The sequence below is a fragment of the Theobroma cacao genome, chromosome 9 (genome assembly GCF_000208745.1).
Source record: "Theobroma cacao cultivar B97-61/B2 chromosome 9, Criollo_cocoa_genome_V2, whole genome shotgun sequence".
NCBI classification, from domain to species: Eukaryota; Viridiplantae; Streptophyta; class Magnoliopsida; order Malvales; family Malvaceae; genus Theobroma; species Theobroma cacao.
The window spans coordinates 34,346,432-34,360,574 of record NC_030858.1 but is presented as its reverse complement, the minus strand read 5'-3'; positions in this window follow the sequence as shown (position 1 = coordinate 34,360,574).

The window sequence follows — 14,143 nt, the reverse complement described above, 5'->3', positions numbered from 1 at the left end:
AAAAATTTTATAATTTTATCCTTGTAAATTTAAAAAAAAAATTAATATATTTTATTTTTTTAGAATTTTATAATTTTATCCCTGCAGTAATTTTTGTTTGGTGAGATGTCTTACAGCAATTAATCAACAATTAATTTTAAAAGGTAAATTTTGTAAGAATTGGATTTCAGATTTAATAAAAATGCAGTGAAGTTGCTCACTCTTGACATATCTTTGGACTCTCATAATAAATTCAAATTGTTTGATTTTGAAAATATTTGAAATCTTGCAAATAAATATTACCTTGATGACTTTATTGAGTATGATAAAATGCATCTAAGCTATCAATTAGATCTATTCAAGCTTAGCATTCTTCATAATTAAGCTTTAAAAAATTGTATCTACACTTTCTGAGCTATGTTAAGTGTTGGAAAAGATAGGAATATCCAGCTTGTCTTTGACTTTTTCAGTTTCCACTGCAACATCAAAACGTGCATTTTATTATGAAACTCATCAAGAACGAGACTCATAATAAAATATCAGATACTTTTTTTATAAATTCATTGATTATTCTAATTGAAAAGGAAATCATTTGAGGTTTTGACATTGATTCAATAATAGATGCCTTCAACTCTATGAAAAACCACTGAGCTCAATTAAAAATTTCCAATCTTAGCATGCAATAGTTGTTAAAATATGTCTTTATTTTGTATGTAACATGTAATTAGAGTTATTTAGGTCATTTTTACATGAACTTTTTCCATTTAAATTACTTTATTTTTTTATCAAACAATAAACTTTTAGTATGACTATTTTGTAGAAATTGTCTTTGCCCCCCAAACGCAAAATATTGACTCCGCCACTACTTGCCCATACAATATTGTTAGCACTTAGTAGGCTTTGTAACTTATCATCAATTAATAGCAATATTATACATACATACATATATATATGTATATATATATTCACAATTAATTATATTTTAGATTTTTATATTTTTCTATTTTTTACACAATTATAATAGTCTCTCTACTTGTGCCATGGTTCACCTCCTTCTATTAAACAAAATTCACATTGCTGCTCAATCGAATATGTATACATAAAGTTATTTTCCTTGATATAATAATGGTAGATCTCATATCCAAGCCAAAAATATACTTAACATTGATCATTTTGTATGTTAGTTAATTTATATAGCTTCATCATCTTATATTCTTATAATCTTAGACCTAATCCCAATATTTGAGTGAATGAACTAAATCATCTTGTTGCAAGTTATTCCTCTCTCTCTCTCTCTCTCTCTCTCTCTCTCTCTCTCTCTCTCTCTCTCTCTCTCTCTCTCTCTCTCTCTCTCTCTCTCTCTCTCTCTCTCTCTCTCTCTCTCTCTCTCTCTCTCTCTCTCTCTCTCTCTCTCTCTCTCTCTCTCTCTCTCTCTCTCTCTCTCTCTCTCTCTCTCTCTCTCTCTCTCTCTCTCTCTCTCTCTCTCTCTCTCTCTTTCTCGCTCTCGCTCTCACCTTTCCTTCTCTCCCCTATTGACATATCTTTTATTTTTTTATATTTTAAATTTTTTCTATTTTTTGGACCTTTATAATTCAAAACTTTTAAAAATTAAAAATTCAAATTAAAAAAAATAAATCACATGACTTTTTTGGCATGCGACACATTCTAATTGAATATGTTTTGACACATTAAACATTTTGACTAACGAAATTAGTCAAAGGTACAAATAAGGGTGGAGTTAGCCAACTTTTATTGGAGGGGTCAAAGATAAAAAGGAATAAGGGTTAAAATTTTTAAAAGTAATATGTTGAATTTAACTAACAATTAAAAAATTCATAATAGACAATAATTTTATATAAGATGCAAGTCAAACGGAACAAGAAAAGAAAGACTTATAATATTCTTTACTCGACGATGTTTCTTGGATTCAAATTTATCAATTATTGACTTTGTATTGAAAAGGCTAGCAATGCCTTTCTCAATATAAACAACTACAAGAAACTCATCATTTATTTTGTTCTGGAGTCTTATTTTCACAATTTTCATTACTGAAAAGGCTCTCTTTGTAATTACTGTAGAAACCGAAAGAATCAAAACAAGGCAAATTAATCTATCAAACAAGATTAATAAAAAATTTGATACATTGATGAAGTTTTAAACAACAGTCAACAGTGCAACACTACAACTTATATTTCATAATTATATAATAATTTTTTAATTTTAAAAGACTAAAATCATAGAAAATAAAATCCACATAATAGAAAAAAGAAGAACATGGTAAGTAAAAGATAAAACCCACATAACAAAAAAGAAAGAAGAAGAACATGGTTGATGGTTCCTAAAAATTTAGAGAAGAAAATCTATTGAAACTTAAAACATATGAGCAAATAGAATAGAAATGAAAAAAAATAAACAAATATAAATAATAATAACAATAATAATAAGACAAAAGAAAACTTTACGTCATCTTAATTTCACTCAATGGTGGTGAGTGGTGTTGACAAGCTCATAAATCGCAATTGAAAATGAAGTGTGTTTCGATGGTGGCTTATAGGAAAAAGAGTAAAGTAAAAATGAAAAGACAAAATAGAAGAGAAAGAGAAAAAGGAGTGAAAAAAGAGTTACTGTAAAGTTAAGTAGGGTTTGTGGGGTCACTTAATTATTATTTATTTATATTAATTATGTCACGACCTGGAACTCCCATCGAGCCCGTGACAACTGCCGCGACGTCCCGATAGGCACTCATTACCCCGAATGCCGATCGAAACCCTGCAAGGTTTAGCATCAGCTTTCGCATCTCCCTAATGAGCGACAGTTATTAAATCTCACATTTCAAAAAAATCATAAGTCATTTCCAAATCAAAACAATAAAATATTACTTTTTGGCTCATAGGGGCATTTTCATCATTTTTCTTCGAAAATACCGAAACTCGTCAAAAACATAGTGTAAAAGCTAAATATATTCATACATACTTTAAATCAAATAACTGAAGAATAAAATTACTTTTACAGTGACACGTGGGCCCTCAACTGACTAAAAAGATGTAGGGCTACGAACCCTTACTTTCTAAGATGCAACTCCGAGATCAATTCTCGTCTTAATCAACTATCAACAAATTGTCTTGAGCCTAAAAAATGGATAAGAAGAGGGGTGAGATTATGATTACATAATCCCAGTGAGTAAACAATTACCATCAAAAGCATCTAAAGCCGAGTAGATGGAGACAATATAAAAACGTTATATATTAATAATGTTCATAACGCAAAATTCGTTTCAATCTATACCAAACAATTTCTTTTTGTCAAAATTTTTCGGCATATGAATTTCTTAAACTTGGCCCCTGCCAGAATCATTTTCGCGAGTACCCTCGTCAAGGTATCCCACTGAGACCGCCAAGGTTGTTAAATGACCCATACCCATAAACATGTTTTCACATCTGACACACAGTCGTTCCTTGGCGTTGGCTGAGTCTCACTCTCACGTGGTGGCCCGAACGTGAGGTGCACTCAAATCTTACCTCAAGAGATACTTCATCCAACATCTCCCCTCGGAGGTAATTATATAATTGGGTTACCGTACCCCTTTCATAAGTAGTCCACGGAAACCCCCACCACTGCAGTGACCATTTAATATACCACCAAACTCATAAAAATTCCAGTAGCATAATATGACGAATAAAATATAATCTAGTCTACCGAGACCAATCAAAAACTGTTCATATATTTCATGCCAACCCAAAAAATTTAGCCATCATGCTACCATAGTGTCATAAGCCACAATTTCAATAACATATAAAATCATAAATTTCAACACAGTCTCCATATACTCAATTCTCTCAAAACAATATTTGATTTCAAAACCAGTATAAATCTCATTTTTATTAAAAAACATTTTAATTGAAAAACATAATATTTTATAATTTAAACTCACCATTCAATAAAAGCATCAAATAAGTATAATTAATCTAGATATTTAAGACGATAAATTGTCCACTCACAGTTCTAGGAGTCGATATACTCCTAACCTTAGTCTTCAAGCACAATCTCTGTACTTTTACCAGTATAATTTGCTCACCACCTATCCACAATGTACAATATATAATTCACCACATTAATGCTTAACCATTATAAAATCAATTCAGGCTCGGTGTATATGCATGATATGACATGCAACTTATCTGACTACCGCTTAAATGTGGTGCGACCTAATTCGGCCTATTACCCGATTAAATTACTAACGCGTCCAATTTAATCTCAAATTAATTTTTTTCAGTTTCTATACCTCAATTGCACCCAAATTGCCTTAATGTTCCTCAGTGTGGTGCAAATTATTAGTCTCGATAGCAAATTACGAAAATGCCCCTAGTGGGTAAAAATTTGTATTTTTGATTTGAAAATTTCCATTATTTTTCTAGGCTCATAATTCATCATTATTCATCATAATTTCTCAAATAAACATCAAGATCAGCAGCCAATATTTCCCTAGAAAATTCAGCCAATAATGGTAATGGAGGAAAATGAATTCTTTTCTTCTTTTTTTGTTTCTAAATATGCTAAACTAACTTAAAACACTAACATAACTTAAAATCAAATTAATCTAACTTCATTCTCTCTCCATACCCATTTGGGCAGCCATGAATTTACCATGAAAACATGAAATCTAACCATGAAAAATAAGGAGAAAAGACTGGGAAAGGTAAACCACAAGTCAAAATCAAGAAATTTTACCTTTTGTCACTTGTTTCCTTGATATTTCACCAATTTTCCCTTGAATTTCTCCACCTAGGTTTTTGTTTTTCTTTTCCCCTTTGTTTTCTTGCTATGGCCGGCCAAAATGAAGAGAAAATGGTGGTGTGGGCTGATTTTTATAGTTAAATAATATAATAATCTAAACTTGCCACATGTCACTACATTATTGGTCTATTTTTTAAAATTTTTATCTTTTAAGCTTTAAATCTCCACCACACATTATTCCTTAAAATATCCATAACTTAGATAAAATTCTCAGACTTATCCAAAGTCTTGGTGAAGTAAATTTTTAAATTTACACTTTTGCCCCCGTAAAAGTTAAAAATTATATTTTTATCTCAAAAATTAAAAAATTGCCCATAGACATATTTTTCATCCCTTATACTCATACCATTCTCCAATTTATCAAATGTGATCTAAATTCTCTCAAAATCTCAAATTTTGTCCGCGATTGGAAAAATTACGATTTTACCCTTACACTCCAGAAATCACCGAAATTAAACTTTTTCACTTCTAAACCTCAAATCATACTCCAATAAGTCAAATGGACCAAAAAATTCTCTTCTAAAAGTTTTCATTTTGTCCCCAAGTGGCAAATGACTATTTTACCCATGGATAGTGAAAATTTTGGTTTGACTCCAAATTGATCCTCGAACTCCGAATTACTATTTTGAGTCATCCCTGAACTGTGAAACTCTTAATTTCACCTTAAAATTCCTATTTGAACTAGTTGAGGCTTAATCGACTTAATGATACCATTATGAGTAATATCATCTTTTAACGATTTCTCAAACTTCCTAAATATGTAACCATTCTATTGAGCATGTAAATGACGTCGTAATTATTTTATAGAATAGGGTTTGACAAATTATTAAACAAAAATTGTTTTGAGGAGTATTAAAAATATATAATAAATAATTTTAAAAATTTTGAAAAAGCCACAGCCTCTAATGATTAAGCTACCATTCACCCCAGGGTACAAACTGATTAATGAAACTATAATTCGAATATCAAATTATGAATTTTACTTCTTCAAATACCCAACCGATTTTCATTATAGTTGAGGTACGAGATATGCAATTAAAAATTTTTTAAAACAATATTACCAAATGTGTAATTTAATAACTTTTTTTATTTCATCAATTTCTAAGACACTTTTACTTTATGTGATAGTTGATTTATTTGAATTAAAAATTTTGATTGTTGATTTTGTATTAGCCATTTAAAAAATATAAAAATTTTGCATCTCAAAAAGCTAGAAGAATAAAAATTTAATAAAATTTTTTAATTTAAATAAAAGCAGGTCCTTTTTCTCTTTTTGCCTCTCTGGATATTTATAAAGTGCAGCATCTCTTCCTTGATTTTGTGTGATAGTTATGCTGCTGTGGGGTGTTTCTTGCTCTATTTCTTGAATATGTATAAGGGAGTTATAGGAATTTTGGGATATTGGATTGCGGAGGTTATGCTGTCCTTCCTTTTGTACAAGCAATGATTTTGTTTTGCCTTGTCGTAAATGTACAGGTTTCTAATGAAATGAAATAAAATTTCTTTGACTATCAAAAAAAATTAATCTTTGGTTTTAAATAAATTTAGAAAGAAAACGGGAACACAATTTGTAAGGTTCAAATTAAACAACATGACTATTCCTTCCTTATTGTTTAGTAATTGCCAATCAATTAATCCCATTAAAATTAGATAAATAAAAAATAAAAAGTTTCAAAACGTTTATATTGTACCCACGTCTCTTTAATTTTTCTTAATTCTTTCCCAATTAAAATGTTGGTTTTTTGAAAAACGATCCACACACAATTAAAATGTTAGTTCGACTCCTCAATTAATGCCAAGGGAAAAAGTGTCAATCTGTCAAATTCCATATAGTTAGGAGCTAATAGTTGTAAATTAATATTAATTCCTCGGCTGAACATTAATAAGATTGAGACATTTTCTCAGCAATCTTCGCATTTGCAAATAGTGGAATATAATAAAGGTATAACAAAGGTTCACGTTTTAGCAAAAGAAAATTATGTCTAGCTATAGGTCGGATGTAATAAAGGTAGATCCGTTTAACATTTGGAAAATGGAATGGCAGCCACAGAGTTGTCCGTGTCCTTGTCCAGATCTACCGAATTAATTTCATATTATTCTTTGTGATTTTGTAAATTTTATAACAATTTTCAAGATTATGACATCGATCTTTCAGCAGTTTATCAACCAAAGAAATTAAATTTAAACAACTAATTGGTTTTTTTATTTATTTTGATCAATTTGTGGGTTTTAGGCCATCATATCATGAAAATAGTCTTGCGTAAACATGCTTGCAAAAATGAGATTAAATTACTTTGTTTTTATATTCAACCTTTGTTGTGAAATATAATCTAAAAAAAATCTATGAGAGAAAAATATTAATAAAGTAAAAAAACTTATTTAAGAGTATGCATTTACAAATAGAATAAGAGACCTAGTTATAGGTTAATAACCCCTATTTAGATCGAATTTATAAGATAAAGATAATACTAAGAGATTTGATTTGGATGAATTAAATCTAAATTTTAATCCAATTTAATCTACATCCAAATCTAAATAAACATAATCAAATATAAAAGTTCAAATCAAATTAAACTCCTATGTCTGGCCTGTTGGGCTATTTGACCTGTCTTGATTGTCTGGCCTGGTTTGAACTCTTGAGCAGTAACATAATGGGCATTTACACATATATTTATAACAGTCCCTCTTAAATGTCCAGAATATGCTTCATTAAAACCTTACTAGAAAAAAAACCTTTTTGAAAAAAAAAATCTAAGTTAAGGGAAAAATATATATGCTTTTGAAATAATATCTCATTAAAAACCTTACCAAGTTAAACTCAGTGGAAAAACCCTTGATGAAGGAAAAAAAATATAATGCATATTTTACTCTCGTGATGACTACATTATTTAAGATCTTTAAAACGATTTATTTCAATTCTTTGTACTTATTTTTCGAATGCTGCAGTGGGAAGGGCTTTCATGAATAAATCTATTAAATTGTTACTTGAACGAATTTCTTAAACAGTAACATCGCCTCTTTCTTGAAAATCATGAGTGAAGAAGAATTTTTTGTAAAATATGTTTTGTTCTATTGCCTTTAATGTATCCTTTCTTTATTTGGGCTATGCAAACGGTATTATTCTTATATTACGTTGTTGGAATTAATCAGATCTATTTACGACTTGCCTTATGAATTGTTAAAATTTTTGCACAATTAAAAGAAGTAGCAGCTATAGTTTGTTTTCCAAAACACCATGAAATAGTTGTACCTCCATATGAGAATGAATCACTTGTCTGTGATTGAGTTTTGTGTAAATCAGATAAATATCCTACATCAGTATAACCAATTAAATCTAATTTTGAATGCATTTGAGTAATATAAGTCAATGTCCATTGTTCCTCAAAGATATCGAAATATATGTTTAATTACATTCCAATGTTTTTGAGTTGGAAAAAACTATATCTTGCTAATAAATTTATAGCAAATGATATATCAGGGTCATGTATTGCTTGCAAGATACATTAGTGCGATCTGATTGCAGTAAGATATGATACTTCAAGACCAAGGAATTCTTCATTATCCTTATGAGGTAGGAAAGGGTCTTTTTTTCACATCTAGTGCTTAATTTGAAAATACAAATAAAACTTTGTTTTTCTAAGGTTTTTTATCTCAAATTCTTTCTTTATGTAACCCACTACTTTTGATAACTCTTCGGAAGTTCCAATAATATTCAAGTTATCAACATAAATAGCAATTATAACAAATTCATATTCAAATCCTTTTATAAAAACACATGGGCATATAAGAGCATTTTTATAACCCTTTTTCAACAAATATTCACTAAAGTGATTCATTAAGATAATTATACCACATGTATCTAGATTGCTTTTATAAATATTTATTTAATTTAATCAAATAAATTTCTCAAGAATTGTGTGCTTTAGGCAACTTAAATTCTTCGAAGATTTTCATATAGATATCGATATCAAGTTAGCCATATAAATAGACTATTGCTACATTCATTAGAAGCATTTCAATCTTTTCATGTATTGCCAGACTAATTAAATATAGAAATGTAACTACATCCACCACAAGAGAATTTCTCTCTTCATAATCAATACCAGGTCTTTGGGTAAAACCTTTTGTAATAAGTCATGCTTTATATCTTACAATGTCATTTTTCTCATTTCGTTTTCACACAAATACCCATTTAGATCCCATTGGTTTTACAGCAATTGTTGCATAGACTACTGGTATAAAAATTTCACGTTTTGCAAGTGAATTCAATTCTACCTTTCCACATTAGCTGGTCATTTCTATGTCTACATTCTTCAATAGATGTAAGTTTAAGATCCTCAATTTTTTTTCATAATATTGAGTGCTACATTCTATGCAAAAATATTGTCCACGTTTGTTTCATTTTGCTTACATCTTTTTTTATTATGACATAATTTATTGGAATCTCTTCAGTTTCAATGATTTCAAGTATTTGAATTTCTTCAAAAATTTTATCAATTATGTTAGTGGTTCCTTTTAAAGTTTATGTTTTCTCTTTCTGATCATCTTGTATATTTACTATTTTTTTTTCAAGGATTTTATCTTTGAAACCAATTGATTTACCACGCTTCTAGCGTGCTTTGCCCTACAGAGACATCAATTCTACTAAGAGCATTTACGGCTGGCAATTGATTTATTATAAGTCTAGCAATTGATTTGTTATATTTTGCAAATGAATTATCTTTTGAACTTCAAGTTCACTTTGATTTATTTAAGGATCAAAACTAAATAATGATAATGCATTTCAAGAAATTTCTTTTTCTAGTTGCTTTTTTTTTCCTCAATGTTGGAAAATCTGTTTCGTCAAAATGACAATTAGCAAACCTTGCTGTGAATAAATCTCTTATTAATGGTTCTAGATATTTAATTATAGATAGAGATTTGTACCTAACATATATCTCTAACCTCCTTTAAGGATCCATTTTTATGCATTGTGGTGGCGCAATTGGGACATATGCTACATATCCAAAAATTCTTAGATGGGAAATTTTTGATTCCTGACCAAAAACCAACTGTATAAGAAAGAATTTTTATGATAACTTGTTAAAATTGTTGTGGATTTATTACACACGAGTACACATATCGAACAAGTAGTATAGACAATAAGTCTAGAATCGTATCCCATAAGGATTTGCTTCTAATTGTTCACTAAGCACTAAAATTATGAGAGATCAATCTTATTCAAATAACTCAATTCTATAGACAATTAATTAAAACTAAATTCAATCAAAAACTAAACTAATTAACGAAAACTAAAAATTCACTAGAGAAAAGCAATAGATTAAAACCTAGAATTATGAGTTTATTCAACACTTCATTTGATATCTGTTTCTCTCAATATTTACATTCATGGGTAATTTTGCTAACCTAAAATCCAAACCTATGCACAAGTCTCTATTAAGATGCTTGCACAAATACCTAACTTAATTGGATCACTATATGTTTATAGTAATCAATTAAATAAGGTTCATTAAGCTAGTGTCCTAATTTAACTATGTATGGCATTTATGTGTATGTCTACCCTAATTGCGAATCAAATCACCTAAATGACGTAAACATATACTATTCAAAACTTAGTCCAATCTAAAATCACTCTGTCAAGTCTCATTCAGATTCACAAATCATTCAATTATTAGCCAAACAATCAAAAGCATTATGAAGAAATTTGAATAAACAAAACCATACCCATTCATAGTAAATAAAAAAGAAATAAATATTCAAACTACATGTTGAAATCCACCACAATCCTAGAAAAATAGTTTAGCTCATAATATCTAATAAAAACGTTATCTAGAGAAAATTAGCTATTAATCCAAGTTAAAGAAATTAAAAGAAAAACAAAAGTAAAGAGAGAAACTAATAGTTGAAGCTTTTTTATCTCAATTCTTTCCCAAATTCTCTTGCTTTCTTGCTTTGTTTTTGGCATTTTTCACCAAAATAGTAGTTTGTCGTCCTTCTTTTGAAAACCTCTGAAAAATGCCTTTTAAATAAGCTCCAAAATCCATAATTTCTAAATTCCCATCAAAAGTCTAATTTTGAAATCTCATCTGGCGTCGCAGTGCTGCCCTCTTTGGCATCGTAGCACTGTGCTCTCGGGCTCTACTATAATGCATAGTTTCCTTGTGGCACCGCATCCCTCTGCTTTCAGGTAAAGTATGGGAGCATCACTTCCACGAGTGTCATGGCCTCATTTCTCCAACGTTGTAGCACTATGCTCTCTAGATTTTGTATAGTGCTCTTGAAGCATCTTGGTGCTGCAATCTTAAGCAACTCAAGGCCGCAGCCGTCATTCCATTGTGCTACCTTGTGTAAAACTGCAACAATCCAATCTCTTCAAACATGATTTTCACCTCAATATATTCCGAATTGGACAAAGTAGTAAACATAAAAGTTGTATCCCTGTCTCGTAGCTTTCTAATGGCTGAAGAATCACGTAAATTGGACTTCTGTAGCTCAAGTTATCCTTGAAATATTGCAACATATATGAATGACACCATCACCATACTTGCACAAATTTTCATCAACTAAGGTCTTTTCATCAAATTTCCTACAAGAGCAATAAAATAAATCAACAATAACTAAACTTAAAGTAATTTAAAGTAAAATAACATGAAATTAAACTAAAATAACTTAAACTAACTAATCAACTTGTATTAAACTAAATTAAGCAAAATAATTAAAATAATTAAATTGTAAACATAAAATCTTAAAAACTTAGCTATATAAGCCCCAAAATGTGATAAAATAGCTCTATTTAATAAAGTTATCAGACATAATACATACAAGTGTTGTTGCTACATGCAAAATGGCATGCTTTTAAGCAGAAATGGGGAGTTTAGTTTTTATAAGTAATGGCCTTACAATTAGTTGGAAGTGTTTAATAAATGATTCTGTTGGACCATTTTGTGTATCAACATGAGTAATAAACTATTCAACAGTTATTCCAACTAATATGCAAATTCAATAAAGGCTTGAGATGTAAATTCACCTGCATCATCAAGATGAACAGTTTTGATTGTATAATTATGAAATGTGCTCGCAAAAGAATGATTTGAGTGAGTAATCTTGCAAATACCAAATTGCAAGATAATAATAAGTACATATGTGACCATTTAGTTGATGCATTGATTAAAATCATAAAATATCTAAATAGTCTACATAGTGGGTGTATGGGTTCACATATATCACCTTGAATACGTTTCAAAAATATAAGGGATTCAATCCCAAGTTTAGCTAGAGATAGCCTTATAATTAATTTACCTTGAAAGCAAGCAATACATGAGAATTCATCAAATTGAAAAATTCTCTAATTTTTCAATGAATGATCATATGAATTTTCAATAATTTGTCACATCATTATTGTTTAAGGACGGTCCAACCAATCATGCCGAACATTAAAATCATTAGTAAACTTTTGATTTACTATAATATGAATTTCAATTATTTTAATATTTGTGTAGTAATCTAGATGAATATCTATATTTTTCTTCAATAAAATAAGATACGTTTATAGTAAGAAACTTGCAAATTAACATAAGATAACATTAGATATAAAATATACTATTAACACACATAATAAAAATATATCATTTAAATATAATGAGAACATATAAAAACATCTTCATGATAATTTTTTTTTAAAGAATCTTCATGATAAAACTATGCTAAAACATACGAACAAATTGTTTAAGAAATTTCATTCTTGTATATTTTAATCACCAATCACATGATCAATTCCTCCTTTAGGGTGGACAAAAAAAACAACAATATCTAAATGTATTATATCAATTTGGTCATGGTTAAAATCATCTTGAACAAAATTTGTTTCAATATTTTTTTTTCTTTTAGCTTTCAGTAATGCTTGACGAAGTACAACAAGATGTTTTGACATATGACATGTACGCAACCAATAGCCTTTCATGCTACATCGATGACAGGTATTTTCTATATTCCTTTTATTCTGTCAATATTTGTCTTTTTCTTAAATCTCTTCACTATTTATCTATTTCTGATAGGTAAAATTATCTATCCACTTTCGGTGAGTAAAGTTATTCATCCACTTCTTGTGGATAAAGGTATCCATCCACTTCTGGTAGGTAAAGGTATCTTGATTAGTGTAACCACTATGATTGCAATATTATGGTGACCTCTTTCACGTTCATGATCATAATTATTAATTATGTCGCATTCACTTTTGAAAATAGATGAAGTTCATGATTTTTTCATTAGTAACTCGTTATTTTGCTCAATCACAAAAGACATGAAATCGAAAACAAAACATATTTCAGATTACCCAAAGAATAGTATTTTCCACTTGTTGTAAAAATAGATATCCTACAAAGTTAGATATCATACAAAGTCAATTTCATATGTTCAACTCAAAACATCTTATGCAAAATCTCATTGTATCAAAGATAAATTTATATATGTTGATTAAAATCATAGTCGAAATTCAGCAAAAAAAATCATATATTAAGAAAATCATATTCCAAAACTAGAACAAAAATATCATATATAATTATATATATTTCCATGCTCAACCTGATTTAATAAATTAAGGGACAAAATATGATAAATACTACATGATAGCAAAATTCACATTAAAGTTGATTTTCATATAATGAAAACCCAAGAGATATTAAGTCACTTACTTGATTTGCTAAAACCAAAAAACAAAGACCAACCATTGAAATCCTTTTAAAGCCTAAGGAAATGGAACTTCATATTTGAAATGATGATGAAAACTAAAAAATACTAAAACTTGAGAGATTAAAGAATTGTACTGATAACGTGTTACGAAATATAACTTGAAAGAACATCTATAAAAGAAAAGTGTTAATAAAGTAAGAAGATCTTATTCAAGAGTATATATTTACAAATGAAGTAAAAGGTCTATGTATATGTTATCTAGATAGAATTTACAAGATAAAGATAATGCTAAAGGATTTGATTTGGATGGATTAAATGAAAATTTTAATCCAATTAATCTACATCTAAATCTAGATATATATAATCAAATATAAGAGTTCAAATCAAATCACACTCTTATGTTTGGCCTATTAGGCTATTTAGCTTGTCTCAGCTGTTGACTTGGTTTGAACTCTTGGACCGTGACATAATAGACATTCACACATATATTCATAACAACTTTATCTTTTTATTTAATCTTGCTAGTGATGCATGAGAACTTCATGCATTAATAATTCTCATGAAAGAAGTAAAATGTAGATACTTGATTTTGACTACTAACTTATTTCTCTAAGAGTTGTTTTGCAATGAGTATAAAAGAGCAATGAGAACAATTGTAATGAGTAGAACAACAATATCACGT